This window comes from Ixodes scapularis, unplaced genomic scaffold (assembly GCF_016920785.2).
Source record: "Ixodes scapularis isolate PalLabHiFi unplaced genomic scaffold, ASM1692078v2 PGA_scaffold4__175_contigs__length_147842914, whole genome shotgun sequence".
NCBI lineage: Eukaryota > Metazoa > Arthropoda > Arachnida > Ixodida > Ixodidae > Ixodes > Ixodes scapularis.
In genome coordinates this window covers 60,021,568-60,037,969 of record NW_024609879.1, presented here as the reverse complement: position 1 = coordinate 60,037,969, position 16,402 = coordinate 60,021,568, and the positions used below count along the sequence as shown (strand labels likewise).

The 16,402-nt window shown below is 60.3% G+C and overlaps 1 protein-coding gene across 1 annotated transcript in view; it reads left to right on the top strand.

Moving 5' to 3' along the window:
- Positions 1–16,402, top strand: part of LOC121832921 — a 180,059-nt gene that overhangs the window by 100,840 nt on the left and 62,817 nt on the right. The gene's annotated exons all lie outside the window — the stretch shown is intronic.

Below are 16,402 nucleotides of genomic sequence, written 5' to 3'. Positions count from 1 at the left end.
TCAACGGCGGCGGATGTTCGTTCCGCGTGATCGTGGTTTTCGCTAAGCATGCTACTGACGCCTGGTGCACCCGCGGCGACGGCGTCAGGGACGACATCGTGAGTGTACCCGGGATTTCTCAACGGTGGCGAATGTTCGTTCCGCGTGATCGTGGTTTTCGCTAAGCGTGCTACTGACGCCTGGCGCACCCGCGGCGACGGTATCAGGGAGGACATCGTGAGTGTACCCGGGATTTCTCAACGGCGGCGGATGTTCGTTCCGCGTGATCGTGGTTTTCGCTAAGCATGCTACTGACGCCTGGTGCACCCGCGGCGACGGTATTAGGGACGACATCGTGAGTGTACCCGGGATTTCTCAACGGCGGCGGATGTTCGTTCCGCGTGATCGTGGTTTTCGCTAAGCGTGCTACTGACGCCTGGCGCACCCGCGGCGACGGTATCAGGGACGACATCGTGAGTGTACCCGGGATTTCTCAACGGCGGCGGATGTTCGTTCCGCGTGATCGTGGTTTTCGCTAAGCGTGCTACTGACGCCTGGCGCACCCGCGGCGACGGTATCAGGGACGACATCGTGAGTGTACCCGGGATTTCTCAACGGCGGCGGATGTTCGTTCCGCGTGATCGTGGTTTTCGCTAAGCATGCTACTGACGCCTGGTGCACTTGCGGCGACGGCGTCAGGGACGACATCGTGAGTGTGCCCGGGATTTCTCAACGGCGGCGGATGTTCGTTCCGCGTGATCATGGTTTTCGCTAAGCATGCTACTGACGCCTGGCGCAACCGCGGGGACGGTATCAGGGACGACATCGTGAGTGTACCCGGGATTTCTCAACGGCGGCGGATGTTCGTTCCGCGTTATAGTGGTTTCGCTAAGCGTGCTACTGACGCCTGGTGCATCCGCGGCGACGGCGTCAGGGACGACATCGGGAGTGTGCCCGGGATTTCTCAACGGCGGCGAATGTTCGTTCCGCGTTATCGTGGTTTTCGCTAAGCGTGTTACTGACGCCTGGTGCACCCGCGGCGACGGCGTCAGGGAGGACATCGTGAGTGTACCCGGGATTTCTCAACGGCGGCGGATGTTCGTTCCGCGTGATCGTGGTTTTCGCTAAGCATGCTACTGACGCCTGGTGCACCCGCGGCGACGGCATCAGGGACGACATCCTGAGTGTGCCCGGGATTTCTCAACGGCGGCGGATGTTCGTTCCGCGTTATCGTGGTTTTCGCTAAGCGTGCTACTGACGCCTGGCGCACCCGCGGCGACGGCGTCAGGGACGACATTGTGAGTGTGCCCGGGATTTCTCAACGGCGGCGGATGTTCGTTCTGCGTGATCGTGGTTTTCGCTAAGCGTGCTACTGACGCCTGGTGCACCCGCGGCGACGGCGTCAGGGACGACATCGTGAGTGTGCCCGGGATTTCTCAACGGTGGCGAATGTTCGTTCCGCGTGATCGTGGTTTTCGCTAAGCGTGCTACTGACGCCTGGTGCACCCGCGGCGACGGCGTCAGGGACGACATCGTGAGTGTACCCGGGATTTCTCAACGGCGGCGGATGTTCGTTCCGCGTGATCGTGGTTTTCGCTAAGCATGCTACTGACGCCTGGTGCACCCGCGGCGACGGCGTCAGGGACGACATCCTGAGTGTGCCCGGGATTTCTCAACGGTGGCGGATGTTCGTTCCGCGTTATCGTGGTTTTCGCTAAGCGTGCTACTGACGCCTGGTGCATACGCGGCGAGGCGTCAGGGACGAAATCCTGAGTGTGCCCGGGATTTCTCAACGGCGGCGGATGTTCGTTCCGCGTTATCGTGGTTTTCGCTAAGCGTGCTACTGACGCCTGGTGCATCCGCGGCGACGGTATCAGGGACGACATCGTGAGTGTGCCCGGGATTTCTCAGCGGCGGCGGATGTTCGTTCCGCGTGATCGTGGTTTTCGCTAAGCGTGCTACTGACACCTGGTGCATACGCGGCGACGGCGTCAGGGACGACATCCTGAGTGTGCCCGGGATTTCTCAACGGCGGCGGATGTTCGTTCCGCGTTATCGTGGTTTTCGCTAATCGTGCGACTGACGCCTGGTGCACCCGCGGTGGCGGCGTCAGAGACGACATCGTGAGTGTGCCCGGGATTTCTCAACGGCGGCGGATGTTCGTTCCGCGTGATCATGGTTTTCGCTAAGCGTGCTACTGACGCCTGGTGCATACGCGGCGACGGCGTCAGGGACGACATCCTGAGTGTGCCCGGGATTTCTCAACGGCGGCGGATGTTCGTTCCGCGTTATCGTGGTTTTCGCTAAGCGTGCTACTGACGCTTGGCGCACCCGCGGCGACGGCGTCAGGGACGACATCGTGAGTGTGCCCGGGATTTCTCAACGGCGGCGGATGTTCGTTCTGCGTGATCGTGGTTTTCGCTAAGCGTGCTACTGACGCCTGGTGCACCCGCGGCGACGGCGTCAGGGACGACATCGTGAGTGTGCCCGGGATTTCTCAACGGCGGCGAATGTTCGTTCCGCGTGATCGTGGTTTTCGCTAAGCGTGCTACTGACGCCTGGTGCACCCGCGGCGACGGCGTCAGAGACGACATCGTGAGTGTACCCGGGATTTCTCAACGGCGGCGGATGTTCGTTCCGCGTGATCGTGGTTTTCGCTAAGCATGCTACTGACGCCTGGTGCACCCGCGGCGACGGCGTCACGGACGACATCCTGAGTGTGCCCGGGATTTCTCAACGGCGGCAGATGTTTGTTCCGCGTTATCGTGGTTTTCGCTAAGCGTGCTACTGACGCCTGGTGCATCCGCGGCGACGGCGTCAGGGACGACATCGTGAGTGTGCCCGGGATTTCTCAACGGCGGCGGATGTTTGTTCCGCGTGATCGTGGTTTTCGCTAAGCGTGCTACTGACGCCTGGCGCACCCGCGGCGACGGCGTCAGGGACGACATCGTGAGTGTGCCCGGGATTTCTCAACGGCGGCGAATGTTCGTTCTGCGTGATCGTGGTTTTCGCTAAGCGTGCTACTGACGCCTGGTGCACCCGCGGCGACGGCGTCAGGGACGACATCCTGAGTGTGCCCGGGATTTCTCAACGGCGGCGGATGTTCGTTCCGCGTTATCGTGGTTTTCGCTAAGCGTGCTACTGACGCCTGGAGCATCCGCGGCGACGGCGTCAGGGACGACATCGTGAGTGTGCCCGGAATTTCTCAACGGCGGCGGATGTTTGTTCCGCGTTATCGTGGTTTTCGCTAAGCGTGCTACTGACGCCTGGTGCACCCGCGGCGACGGCGTCAGAGACGACATCGTGAGTGTGCCCGGGATTTCTCAACGGCGGCGGATGTTCGTTCCGCATGATCGTGGTTTTCGCTAAGCGTGCTACTGACGCCTGGTGCATACGCGGCGACGGCGTCAGAGACGACATCCTGAGTGTGCCCGGGATTTCTCAACGGCGGCGGATGTTCGTTCCGCGTTATCGTGGTTTTCGCTAAGCGTGCTACTGACGCCTGGTGCATCCGCGGCGACGGCGTCAGGGACGACATCGTGAGTGTGCCCGGGATTTCTCAACGGCGGCGAATGTTCGTTCTGCGTGATCGTGGTTTTCGCTAAGCGTGCTACTGACGCCTGGTGCACCCGCGGCGACGGCGTCAGGGACGACATCCTGAGTGTGCCCGGGATTTCTCAAAGGCGGCGGTTATTCGTTCCGCGTTATCGTGGTTTTCGCTAAGCGTGCTACTGACGCCTGGTGCATCCGCGGCGACGGCGTCAGGGACGACATCGTGAGTGTGCCCGGGATTTCTCAACGGCGGCGGATGTTTGTTCCGCGTGATCGTGGTTTTCGCTAAGCGTGCTACTGACGCCTGGTGCATCCGCGGCGACGGCGTCAGGGACGACATCGTGAGTGTGCCCGGGATTTCTCAACGGCGGCGGATGTTTGTTCCGCGTGATCGTGGTTTTCGCTAAGCGTGCTACTGACGCCTGGCGCACCCGCGGCGACAGCGTCAGGGACGACATCGTGAGTGTGCCCGGGATTTCTCAACGGCGGCGGATGTTCGTTCTGCGTGATCGTGGTTTTCGCTAAGCGTGCTACTGACGCCTGGTGCACCCGCGGTGACGGCGTCAGGGACGACATCGTGAATGTGCCTGGGATTTCTCAACGGCGGCGGATGTTCGTTCTGCGTGATCGTGGTTTTCGCTAAGCGTGCTACTGACGCCTGGTGCACCCGCGGCGACGGCGTCAGGGACGACATCATGAGTGTACCCGGGATTTCTCAACGGCGGCGGATGTTCGTTCCGCGTGATCGTGGTTTTCGCTAAGCATGCTACTGACGCCTGGTGCACCCGCGGCGACGGCGTCAGGGACGACATCCTGAGTGTGCCCGGGATTTCTCAACGGCGGCGGAGGTTCGTTCCGCGTTATCGTGGTTTTCGCTAAGCGTGCTACTGACGCCTGGTGCATCCGCGGCGACGGCGTCAGGGACGACATCGTGAGTGTGCCCGGGATTTCTCAACGGCGGCGGATGTTCGTTCTGCGTGATCGTGGTTATCGCTAAGCGTGCTACTGACGCCTGGTGCACCCGCGGCGACGGCGTCAGGGACGACATCGTGAGTATGCCCGGGATTTCTCAACGGCGGCCAATGTTCGTTCCGCGTGATCGTGGTTTTCGCTAAGCGTGCTACTGACGCCTGGTGCACCCGCGGCAACGGCGTCAGGGACGACATCGTGAGTGTACCCGGGATTTCTCAACGGCGGCGGATGTTCGTTCCGCGTGATCGTGGTTTTCGCTAAGCATGCTACTGACGCCTGGTGCACCCGCGGCGACGGCGTCAGGGACGACATCCTGAGTGTGCCCGGGATTTCTCAACGGCGGCGGATGTTCGTTCCGCGTGATCGTGGTTTTCGCTGAGCATGCTACTGACGCCTGGTGCACCCGCGGCGACGGTATCAGGGACGACATCGTGAGTGTACCCGGGATTTCTCAACGGCGGCGGATGTTCGTTCCGCGTGATCGCGGTTTTCGCTAAGCGTGCCACTGACGCCTGGCGCACCCGCGGCGACGGTATCAGGGACGACATCGTGAGTGTACCCGGGATTTCTCAACGGCGGCGGATGTTCGTTCCGCGTGATCGTGGTTTTCGCTGAGCATGCTACTGACGCCTGGTGCACCCGCGGCGACGGCGTCAGGGACGACATCGTGAGTGTACCCGGGATTTCTCAACGGCGGCGGATGTTCGTTCCGCGTGATCGTGGTTTTCGCTAAGCGTGCTACTGACGCCTGGCGCACCCGCGGCGACGGTATCAGGGACGACATCGTGAGTGTACCCGAGATTTCTCAACGGCGGCGGATGTTCGTTCCGCGTGATCGTGGTTTTCGCTAAGCGTGCTACTGACGCCTGGCGCACCCGCGGCGACGGTATCAGGGACGACATCGTGAGTGTACCCGGGATTTCTCAACGGCGGCGGATGTTCGTTCCGCGTGATCGTGGTTTTCGCTAAGCATGCTACTGACGCCTGGTGCACCCGCGGCGACGGCGTCAGGGACGACATCGTGAGTGTACCCGGGATTTCTCAACGGTGGCGAATGTTCGTTCCGCGTGATCGTGGTTTTCGCTAAGCGTGCTACTGACGCCTGGCGCACCCGCGGCGACGGTATCAGGGACGACATCGTGAGTGTACCCGGGATTTCTCAACGGCGGCGGATGTTCGTTCCGCGTGATCGTGGTTTTCGCTAAGCGTGCTACTGACGCCTGGCGCACCCGCGGCGAGGGTATCAGGGACGACATCGTGAGTGTACCCGGGATTTCTCAACGGCGGCGAATGTTCGTTCCGCGTGATCGTGGTTTTCGCTAAGCGTGCTACTGACGCCTGGCGCACCCGCGGCGACGGTATCAGGGACGACATCGTGAGTGTACCCGGGATTTCTCAACGGCGGCGGATGTTCGTTCTGCGTGATCGTGGTTTTCGCTAAGCGTGCTACTGACGCCTGGTGCACCCGCGGCGACGGCGTCAGGGACGACATCGTGAGTGTGCCCGGGATTTCTCAACGGCGGCGAATGTTCGTTCCGCGTGATCGTGGTTTTCGCTAAGCGTGCTACTGACGCCTGGTGCACCCGCGGCGACGGCGTCAGAGACGACATCGTGAGTGTACCCGGGATTTCTCAACGGCGGCGGATGTTCGTTCCGCGTGATCGTGGTTTTCGCTAAGCATGCTACTGACGCCTGGTGCACCCGCGGCGACGGCGTCACGGACGACATCCTGAGTGTGCCCGGGATTTCTCAACGGCGGCAGATGTTTGTTCCGCGTTATCGTGGTTTTCGCTAAGCGTGCTACTGACGCCTGGTGCATCCGCGGCGACGGCGTCAGGGACGACATCGTGAGTGTGCCCGGGATTTCTCAACGGCGGCGGATGTTTGTTCCGCGTGATCGTGGTTTTCGCTAAGCGTGCTACTGACGCCTGGCGCACCCGCGGCGACGGCGTCAGGGACGACATCGTGAGTGTGCCCGGGATTTCTCAACGGCGGCGAATGTTCGTTCTGCGTGATCGTGGTTTTCGCTAAGCGTGCTACTGACGCCTGGCGCACCCGCGGCGACGGTATCAGGGACGACATCGTGAGTGTACCCGGGATTTCTCAACGGCGGCGGATGTTCGTTCCGCGTGATCGTGGTTTTCGCTGAGCATGCTACTGACGCCTGGTGCACCCGCGGCGACGGCGTCAGGGACGACATCGTGAGTGTACCCGGGATTTCTCAACGGCGGCGGATGTTCGTTCCGCGTGATCGTGGTTTTCGCTAAGCGTGCTACTGACGCCTGGCGCACCCGCGGCGACGGTATCAGGGACGACATCGTGAGTGTACCCGAGATTTCTCAAAGGCGGCGGATGTTCGTTCCGCGTGATCGTGGTTTTCGCTAAGCGTGCTACTGACGCCTGGCGCACCCGCGGCGACGGTATCAGGGACGACATCGTGAGTGTACCCGGGATTTCTCAACGGCGGCGGATGTTCGTTCCGCGTGATCGTGGTTTTCGCTAAGCATGCTACTGACGCCTGGTGCACCCGCGGCGACGGCGTCAGGGACGACATCGTGAGTGTACCCGGGATTTCTCAACGGTGGCGAATGTTCGTTCCGCGTGATCGTGGTTTTCGCTAAGCGTGCTACTGACGCCTGGCGCACCCGCGGCGACGGTATCAGGGACGACATCGTAAGTGTACCCGGGATTTCTCAACGGCGGCGGATGTTCGTTCCGCGTGATCGTGGTTTTCGCTAAGCGTGCTACTGACGCCTGGCGCACCCGCGGCGACGGTATCAGGGACGACATCGTGAGTGTACCCGGGATTTCTCAACGGCGGCGAATGTTCGTTCCGCGTGATCGTGGTTTTCGCTAAGCGTGCTACTGACGCCTGGCGCACCCGCGGCGACGGTATCAGGGACGACATCGTGAGTGTACCCGGGATTTCTCAACGGCGGCGGATGTTCGTTCCGCGTGATCGTGGTTTTCGCTAAGCATGCTACTGACGCCTGGTGCACCCGCGGCGACGGCGTCAGGGACGACATCGTGAGTGTGCCCGGGATTTCTCAACGGCGGCGGATGTTCGTTCCGCGTGATCGTGGTTTTCGCTAAGCATGCTACTGACGCCTGGCGCACCCGCGGCGACGGTATCAGGGACGACATCGTGAGTGTACCCGGGATTTCTCAACGGCGGCGGATGTTCGTTCCGCGTTATCGTGGTTTTCGCTAAGCGTGCTACTGACGCCTGGTGCATCCGCGGCGACGGCGTCAGGGACGACATCGTGAGTGTGCCCGGGATTTCTCAACGGCGGCGAATGTTCGTTCCGCGTTATCGTGGTTTTCGCTAAGCATGCTACTGACGCCTGGCGCACCCTCGGCGACGGCGTCAGGCACGACATCGTGAGTGTGCCCGGGATTTCTCAGCGGCGGCGGATGTTCGTTCCGCGTTATCGTGGTTTTCGCTAAGCGTGCTACTGACGCCTGGCGCACCCGCGGCGACGGCGTCAGGGACGACATCGTGAGTGTACCCGGGATTTCTCAACGGCGGCGGATGTTCGTTCCGCGTGATCGTGGTTTTCGCTAAGCATGCTACTGACGCCTGGTGCACCCGCGGCGACGGCGTCAGGGACGACATCGTGAGTGTACCCGGGATTTCTCAACGGCGGCGGATGTTCGTTCCGCGTTATCGTGGTTTTCGCTAAGCGTGCTACTGACGCCTGGCGCACCCGCGGCGACGGCGTCAGGGACGACATCGTGAGTGTGCCCGGGATTTCTCAACGGCGGCGGATGTTCGTTCTGCGTGATCGTGGTTTTCGCTAAGCGTGCTACTGACGCCTGGTGCACCCGCGGCGACGGCGTCAGGGACGACATCGTGAGTGTACCCGGGATTTCTCAACGGCGGCGGATGTTCGTTCCGCGTGATCGTGGTTTTCGCTAAGCATGCTACTGACGCCTGGTGCACCCGCGGCGACGGCGTCAGGGACGACATCCTGAGTGTGCCCGGGATTTCTCAACGGCGGCGGATGTTCGTTCCGCGTGATCGTGGTTTTCGCTAAGCGTGCTACTGACGCCTGGTGCATACGCGGCGACGGCGTCAGGGACGACATCCTGAGTGTGCCCGGGATTTCTCAGCGGCGGCGGATGTTCGTTCCGCGTGATCGTGGTTTTCGCTAAGCGTGCTACTGACGCCTGGTGCATACGCGGCGACGGCGTCAGGGACGACATCCTGAGTGTGCCCGGGATTTCTCAACGGCGGCCGATGTTCGTTCCGCGTTATCGTGGTTTTCGCTAAGCGTGCTACTGACGCCTGGTGCACCCGCGGCGACGGCGTCAGAGACGACATCGTGAGTGTGCCCCGGATTTCTCAACGGCGGCGGATGTTCGTTCCGCGTGATCGTGGTTTTCGCTAAGCGTGCTACTGACGCCTGGTGCATACGCGGCGACGGCGTCAGGGACGACATCCTGAGTGTGCCCGGGATTTCTCAACGGCGGCGGATGTTCGTTCCGCGTTATCGTGGTTTTCGCTAAGCTTGCTACTGACGCCAGGTGCACCCGCGGCGACGGCGTCAGGGACGACATCGTGAGTGTGCCCGGGATTTCTCAACGGCGGCGGATGTTCGTTCCGTGTTATCGTGGTTTTCGCTAAGCGTGCTACTGACGCCTGGTGCATCCGCGGCGACGGCGTCAGGGACGACATCGTGAGTGTGCGCGGGATTTCTCAACGGCGGCGGATGTTTGTTCCATGTGATCGTGGTTTTCGCTAAGCGTGCTACTGACGCTTGGCGCACCCGCGGCGACGGCGTCAGGGACGACATCGTGAGTGTGCCCGGGATTTCTCAACGGCGGCGGATGTTCGTTCTGCGTGATCGTGGTTTTCGCTAAGCGTGCTACTGACGCCTGGTGCACCCGCGGCGACGGCGTCAGGGACGACATCGTGAGTGTGCCCGGGATTTCTCAACGGCGGCGAATGTTCGTTCTGCGTGATCGTGGTTTTCGCTAAGCGTGCTACTGACGCCTGGTGCACCCGCGGCGACGGCGTCAGGGACGACATCGTGAGTGTACCCGGGATTTCTCAACGGCGGCGGATGTTCGTTCCGCGTGATCGTGGTTTTCGCGAAGCATGCTACTGACGCCTGGTGCACCCGCGGCGACGGCGTCAGGGACGACATCCTGAGTGTGCCCGGGATTTCTCAACGGCGGCGGATGTTCGTTCCGCGTTATCGTGGTTTTCGCTAAGCGTGCTACTGACGCCTGGTGCATCCGCGGCGACGGCGTCAGGGACGACATCGTGAGTGTGCCCGGGATTTCTCAACGGCGGCGGATGTTTGTTCCGCGTGATCGTGGTTTTCGCTAAGCGTGCTACTGACGCCTGGCGCACCCGCGGCGACGGCGTCAGGGACGACATCGTGAGTGTGCCCGGGATTTCTCAACGGCGGCGAATGTTCGTTCTGCGTGATCGTGGTTTTCGCTAAGCGTGCTACTGACGCCTGGTGCACCCGCGGCGACGGCGTCAGGGACGACATCGTGAGTGTGCCCAGGATTTCTCAACGGCGGCGGATGTTTGTTCCGCGTGATCGTGGTTTTCGCTAAGCGTGCTACTGACGCCTGGTGCATCCGCGGCGACGGCGTCAGGGACGACATCCTGAGTGTGCCCGGGATTTCTCAATGGCGGCGGATGTTCGTTCCGCGTTATCGTGGTTTTCGCTAAGCGTGCTACTGACGCCTGGTGCATCCGCGGCGACGGCGTCAGGGACGACATCGTGAGTGTGCCCGGGATTTCTCAACGGCGGCGGATGTTTGTTCCGCGTGATCGTGGTTTTCGCTAAGCGTGCTACTGACGCCTGGCGCACCCGCGGCGACGGCGTCAGGGACGACATCGTGAGTGTGCCCGGGATTTCTCAACGGCGGCGGATGTTCGTTCTGCGTGATCGTGGTTTTCGCTAAGCGTGCTACTGACGCCTGGGCACCCGCGGCGACGGCGTCAGGGACGACATCGTGAGTGTGCCCGGGATTTCTCAACGGCGGCGAATGTTCGTTCCGTGTGATCGTGGTTTTCGCTAAGCGTGCTACTGACGCCTGGTGCACCCGCGGCGACGGCGTCAGGGACGACATCGTGAGTGTGCCCGGGATTTCTCAACGGCGGCGGATGTTAGTTCCGCGTGATCGTGGTTTTCGCTAAGCAGTCTACTGACGCCTGGTGCACCCGCGGCGACGGTATCAGGGACGACATCGTGAGTGTGCCCGGGATTTCTCAACGGCGGCGGATGTTCGTTCCGCGTGATCGCGGTTTTCGCTAAGCATGCTACTGACGCCTGGTGCACCCGCGGCGACGGCGTCAGCGACGACATCGTGAGTGTGCCCGGGATTTCTCAACGGCGGCGGATGTTCGTTCCGCGTGATCGTGGTTTTCGCTAAGCGTGCTACTGACGCCTGGTGCACCCGCGGCAACGGCGTCAGGGACGACATCGTGAGTGTGCCCGGGATTTCTCAACGGCGGCGGATGTTCGCTCCACGTTATCGTGGTTTTCGCTGAGCATGCTACCGACGGCTGGTGCACCCGCGGCGACGGCGTCAGGAACGACGTCGTGAGTGTGCCCTGGATTTCTCAACGGCGGCGGATGTTCGTTCCGCGTTATCGTGGTTTTCGCTAAGCGTGTGACTGACGCCTGGTGCATCCCCGGCGACGGTATCAGGGACGACATCGTGAGTGTGCCCGGGATTTCTCAACGGCGGCGGATGTTCGTTCCGCGTTATCCATGTTTTCGCTAAGCGTGCTACTGACGCCTGGTGCACCCGCGGCGACGGCGTCAGGGACGACATCGTGAGTGTGCCCGGGATTTCTCAACGGCGGCGGATGTTCGTTCCGCGTTATCGTGGTTTTCGCTAAACGTGCTACTGACGCCTGGTGCATTTTCGGCGACGGTATCAGGGACGACATCGTGATTGTGCCCGGGATTTCTCAACGGCGGCGGATGTTCGTTCCGCGTGATCGTGGTTTTCGCTAAGTGTGCTACTGACGCCTGGTGCATCCGCGGCGACGGTATCAGGGACGACATCGTGAGTGTGCCCGGGATTTCTCAACGGCGGCGGATGTTCGTTCCGCGTTATCCATGTTTTCGCTAAGCGTGCTACTGATGCCTGGTGCACCCGCGGCGACGGCGTCAGGGACGACATCGTGAGTGTGCCCGGGATTTCTCAACGGCGGCGGATGTTCGTTCCGCGTTATCGTGGTTTTCGCTAAAAGTGCTACTGACGCCTGGTGCATTTTCGGCGACGGTATCAGGGACGACATCGTGAGTGTGCCCGGGATTTCTCAACGGCGGCGGATGTTCGTTCCGCGTTATCGTGGTTTTCGCTAAACGTGCTACTGACGCCTGGTGCATCCGCGGCGACGGTATCAGGGACGACATCGTGAGTGTGCCCGGGATTTCTCAACGGCGGCGGATGTTCGTTCCGCGTTATCCATGTTTTCGCTAAGTGTGCTACTGACGCCTTGCGCACCCGTGGCGACGGCGTCAGGGACGACATCGTGAGTGTGCCCGGGATTTCTCAACGGCGGCGGATGTTCGTTCCGCGTTATCGTGGTTTTCGCTAAGCGTGCTACTGACGCCTGGTGCATACGCGGCGACGGTATCAGGGACGACATCGTGAGTGTGCCCGGGATTTCTCAACGGCGGCGGATGTTCGTTCCGCGTGATCGTGGTTTTCGCTAAGCGTGCTAGTGACGCCTGGTGCACCCGCGGCGACGGCGTCAGGGACGACATCGTGAGTGTGCCCGGGATTTCTCAACGGCGGCGGATGTTCGTTCCGCGTTATCGTGGTTTTCGCTAAGCAGTCTACTGACGCCTGGTGCACCCGCGGCGACGGCGTCAGGGACGACATCGTGAGTGTGCCCGGGATTTCTTAACGGCGGCGGATGTTCGTTCCGCGTGATCGTGGTTTTCGCTAAGCGTGCTACTGACGCCTGGTGCACCCGCGGCGACGGCGTCAGCGACGACATCGTGAGTGTGCCCGGGATTTCTCAACGGCGGCGGATGTTCGTTCCGCGTGATCGTGGTTTTCGCTAAGCGTGCTACTGACGCCTGGTGCACCCGCGGCGACGGCGTCAGGGACGACATCTTGAGTGTGCCCGGGATTTCTCAACGGCGGCAGATGTTCGTTCCGCGTGATCGTGGTTTTCGCTAAGCATGCTACTGACGCCTGGTGCACCCGCGGCGACGGCATCAGGGACGACATCCTGAGTGTGCCCGGGATTTCTCAACGGCGGCGGATGTTCGTTCCGCGTTATCGTGGTTTTCGCTAAGCGTGCTACTGACGCCTGGTGCACCCGCGGCGACGGTATCAGGGACGACATCGTGAGTGTGCCCGGGATTTCTCAACGGCGGCGGATGTTCGTTCCGCGTTATCGTGGTTTTCGCTAAGCATGCTACTGACGCCTGGTGCATCCGCGGCGACGGTATCAGGGACGACATCCTGAGTGTGCCCGGGATTTCTCAACGGCGGCGGATGTTCGTTCCGCGTGATCGTGGTTTTCGCTAAGCGTGCTACTGACGCCTGGTGCATCCGCGGCGACGGTATCAGGGACGACATCGTGAGTGTGCCCGGGATTTCTCAACGGCGGCGGATGTTCGTTCCGCGTTATCGTGGTTTTCGCTAAGCGTGCTACTGACGCCTGGTGCATCCGCGGCGACGGTATCAGGGACGACATCGTGAGTGTGCCCGGGATTTCTCAACGGCGGCGGATGTTCGTTCCGTGTGATCGTGGTTTTCGCTAAGCGTGCTACTGACGCCTGGCGCACCCGCGGCGACGGCGTCAGGGACGACATCGGGAGTGTGCCCGGGATTTCTCAACGGCGGCGGATGTTCGTTCTGCGTGATCGTGGTTTTCGCTAAGCGTGCTACTGACGCCTGGTGCACCCGCGGCGACGGCGTCAGGGACGACATCGTGAGTGTGCCCGGGATTTCTCAACGGCGGCGAATGTTCGTTCCGCGTGATCGTGGTTTTTGCTAAGCGTGCTACTGACGCCTGGTGCACCCGCGGCGACGGCGTCAGGGATGACATCGTGAGTGTGCCCGGGATTTCTCAACGGCGGCGGATGTTCGTTCCGCGTGATCGTGGTTTTCGCTAAGCAGTCTACTGACGCCTGGTGCACCCGCGGCGACGGTATCAGGGACGACATCGTAAGTGTGCCCGGGATTTCTCAACGGCGGCGGATGTTCGTTCCGCGTGATCGTGGTTTTCGCTAAGCATGCTACTGACGCCTGGTGCACCCGCGGCGACGGCGTCAGCGACGACATCGTGAGTGTGCCCGGGATTTCTCAACGGCGGCGGATGTTCGTTCCGCGTTATCGTGGTTTTCGCTAAGCGTGCTACTGACGCCTGGTGCACCCGCGGCGACGGCGTCAGGGACGACATCATGAGTGTGCCCGGGATTTCTCAACGGCGGCGGATGTTCGCTCCACGTTATCGTGGTTTTCGCTGAGCATGCTACCGACGGCTGGTGCACCCGCGGCGACGGCGTCAGGAACGACGTCGTGAGTGTGCCCTGGATTTCTCAACGGCGGCGGATGTTCGTTCCGCGTTATCGTGGTTTGCGCTAAGCGTGCTACTGACGCCTGGTTCATCCGCGGCGACGGAATCAGGGACGACATCGTGAGTGTGCCCGGGATTTCTCAACGCGGGCGGATGTTCGTTCCGCGTTATCGTGGTTTTCGCTAAGCGTGCTACTGACGCCTGGTGCATCCGCGGCGACGACGTCAGGGACGACATCGTCAGTGTGCCCGGGATTTCTCAACGGCGGCGGATGTTCGTCCGCGTTATCGTGGTTTTCGCTAAGCGTGCTACTGACGCCTGGTGCACCCGCGGCGACGGTATCAGGGACGACATCGTGAGTGTGCCCGGGATTTCTCAACGGCGGCGGATGTTCGTTCCGCGTTATCGTGGTTTTCGCTAAGCGTGCGACTGACGCCTGGTGCATCCGCGGCGACGGTATCAGGGACGACATCGTGAGTGTGCCCGGGATTTCTCAACGGCGGCGGATGTTCGTTCCGCGTTATCGTGGTTTTCGCTAAGCGTCCCAGGCAGCACAAAATGAACGGCCGGGCAATGGCTGGAGCATTTTGGCCAGTCACATTTCCTCCGGCCTAAGGCTGGTCAAACTACTATGCCCGAACATGGCTGTGGGCCTTGGCCAAAGACTTGAGGGGACTGGCTGTTGGAGGCTGGCCGATGACCTGTAGCAGGACACAAGCCGAAGGCTAGCAAATAAAGACCGGCCAAAGACTTTGGTATGGACAGAGGCCAAAGGTTAGCATCCGTGCACTGGCCAATGCCATGTAGCCGAAAGCAAGCCGAAGTTGCGCAACAGGACATTGGCCAATCACCTGCGATTGAAAGCTGGCCGGAGTTTAGCAAATGGAGGCCGGCCGAAGACTTGTGTCAGGACACAGGCTGAAGGTTAGCATCTGGGCACTGGCCAATGCCGTGTGGCCGAAAGCAAGCCGAAATTTAGCAACAGGGCATCGGCCGGTGTCCTGTGATCAGAGGCAGGCCGGAGTTAAGCAACTGGGCATTAGCCGTACATTAGATGTCAGGTGCTAGGCGAAGAAGTTTGACCGGGCACAGGCCGATGACATGCAGCTGGACACAGGCGGATCCCTCGCAACTAATCATAGGCCGTACCTTTGCGATTGGGTGCTGGCCCTACAGCCGAGGTCGCACATTAGTGAGCGACTTGCAGTTAGGTGTTAGCCCTACAATTAACTCATGAACGCACTGCAGAACAAGAGCCTGTGCCTGACATTTTGCCTGCACACTTTGCAGTAACTGTGGATGCTGTATCAGTTAAGATCAACCACTTGAGATCAAATGTCGGGATGCACAAACTCACTGAGAAATGGTTTGTATTGTTAAAACAAAACAGGCTGAGGATTTTCTGGGACTATTTTTATTTAACCTTTTCCATTTCTTCATCCTGCTTCTTGCTTCGCCCACCATCACGGTCGACAAATGACCACAGCCATCTCTTTGCGATATCTTGAACCGTCGCCTCGCTCAAGTCCGTATACTTCGCCTTGCTGGCAGCTGAGAAAATAAAAAGCATTGAGTTTAGACATAAAATTACAGTCAACAACGTTTATTGAACTCGCAAAAACTCTCTACCAGTCTGACATACTCAGTAATTCGATATAGACCGACACAATGTTTACTAACAAACCCGCGTTTGCCCACACCAGGTGTGGGCACTGCGCACGCGCAGCAACCGAATTCGAGTGAACTGAGGCTTCTGCGCATGCGCAGTGCCGTCGACAGCACCACTGCAGCTGCGTGATGTCAGGGGGGCGTGTGTGTCTATAAAAGTTCTAATGATTTTGACAACAAACAAGAACGCCACATTTAGGAAAGTTATTTGCTCTCAAAGGAGCGTCTGTATGTCACAAGGGACGCGTCACGCGGATAGTCAGTGGCCGTTTCTTCATTTTTCAAGGTCTCACCCGCTCACCCTCTCCCCACACCCTTTACAGAAGAGAATTTTTTCTTCTCTTCCGGGTGGTCGACACGGCCTCTTGAAAGAGAAAAGCCAGCTTGCTCTACAAGCTGGCTTTTTTATTTCAAGTGGCCTCATTGCCAGCAGGCGCACTGGGGGAAAGCCAGCTCTGCAAGCTGGCTTTCCCTCAAGAGCTTGTCTGCATTGAGTGAAAGCCAGCTTGCAGAGCAAAACCGCGCTCTTGGTAGTTCAATCTACACATGGGTAGCACGCGACGTCATTCAAAAAGCGCTACGATGACCACCAGGGAGGAGGGCAAGAAGAAGCTCGCCTCTTATCAGGGCCCCCTTTTGTGCCTCCCGAATCCGGTTCTACTCTACCACACACCAATTAGTCTTAGCTTCTCACTTCTGGGAATAAGATCCAGAAAA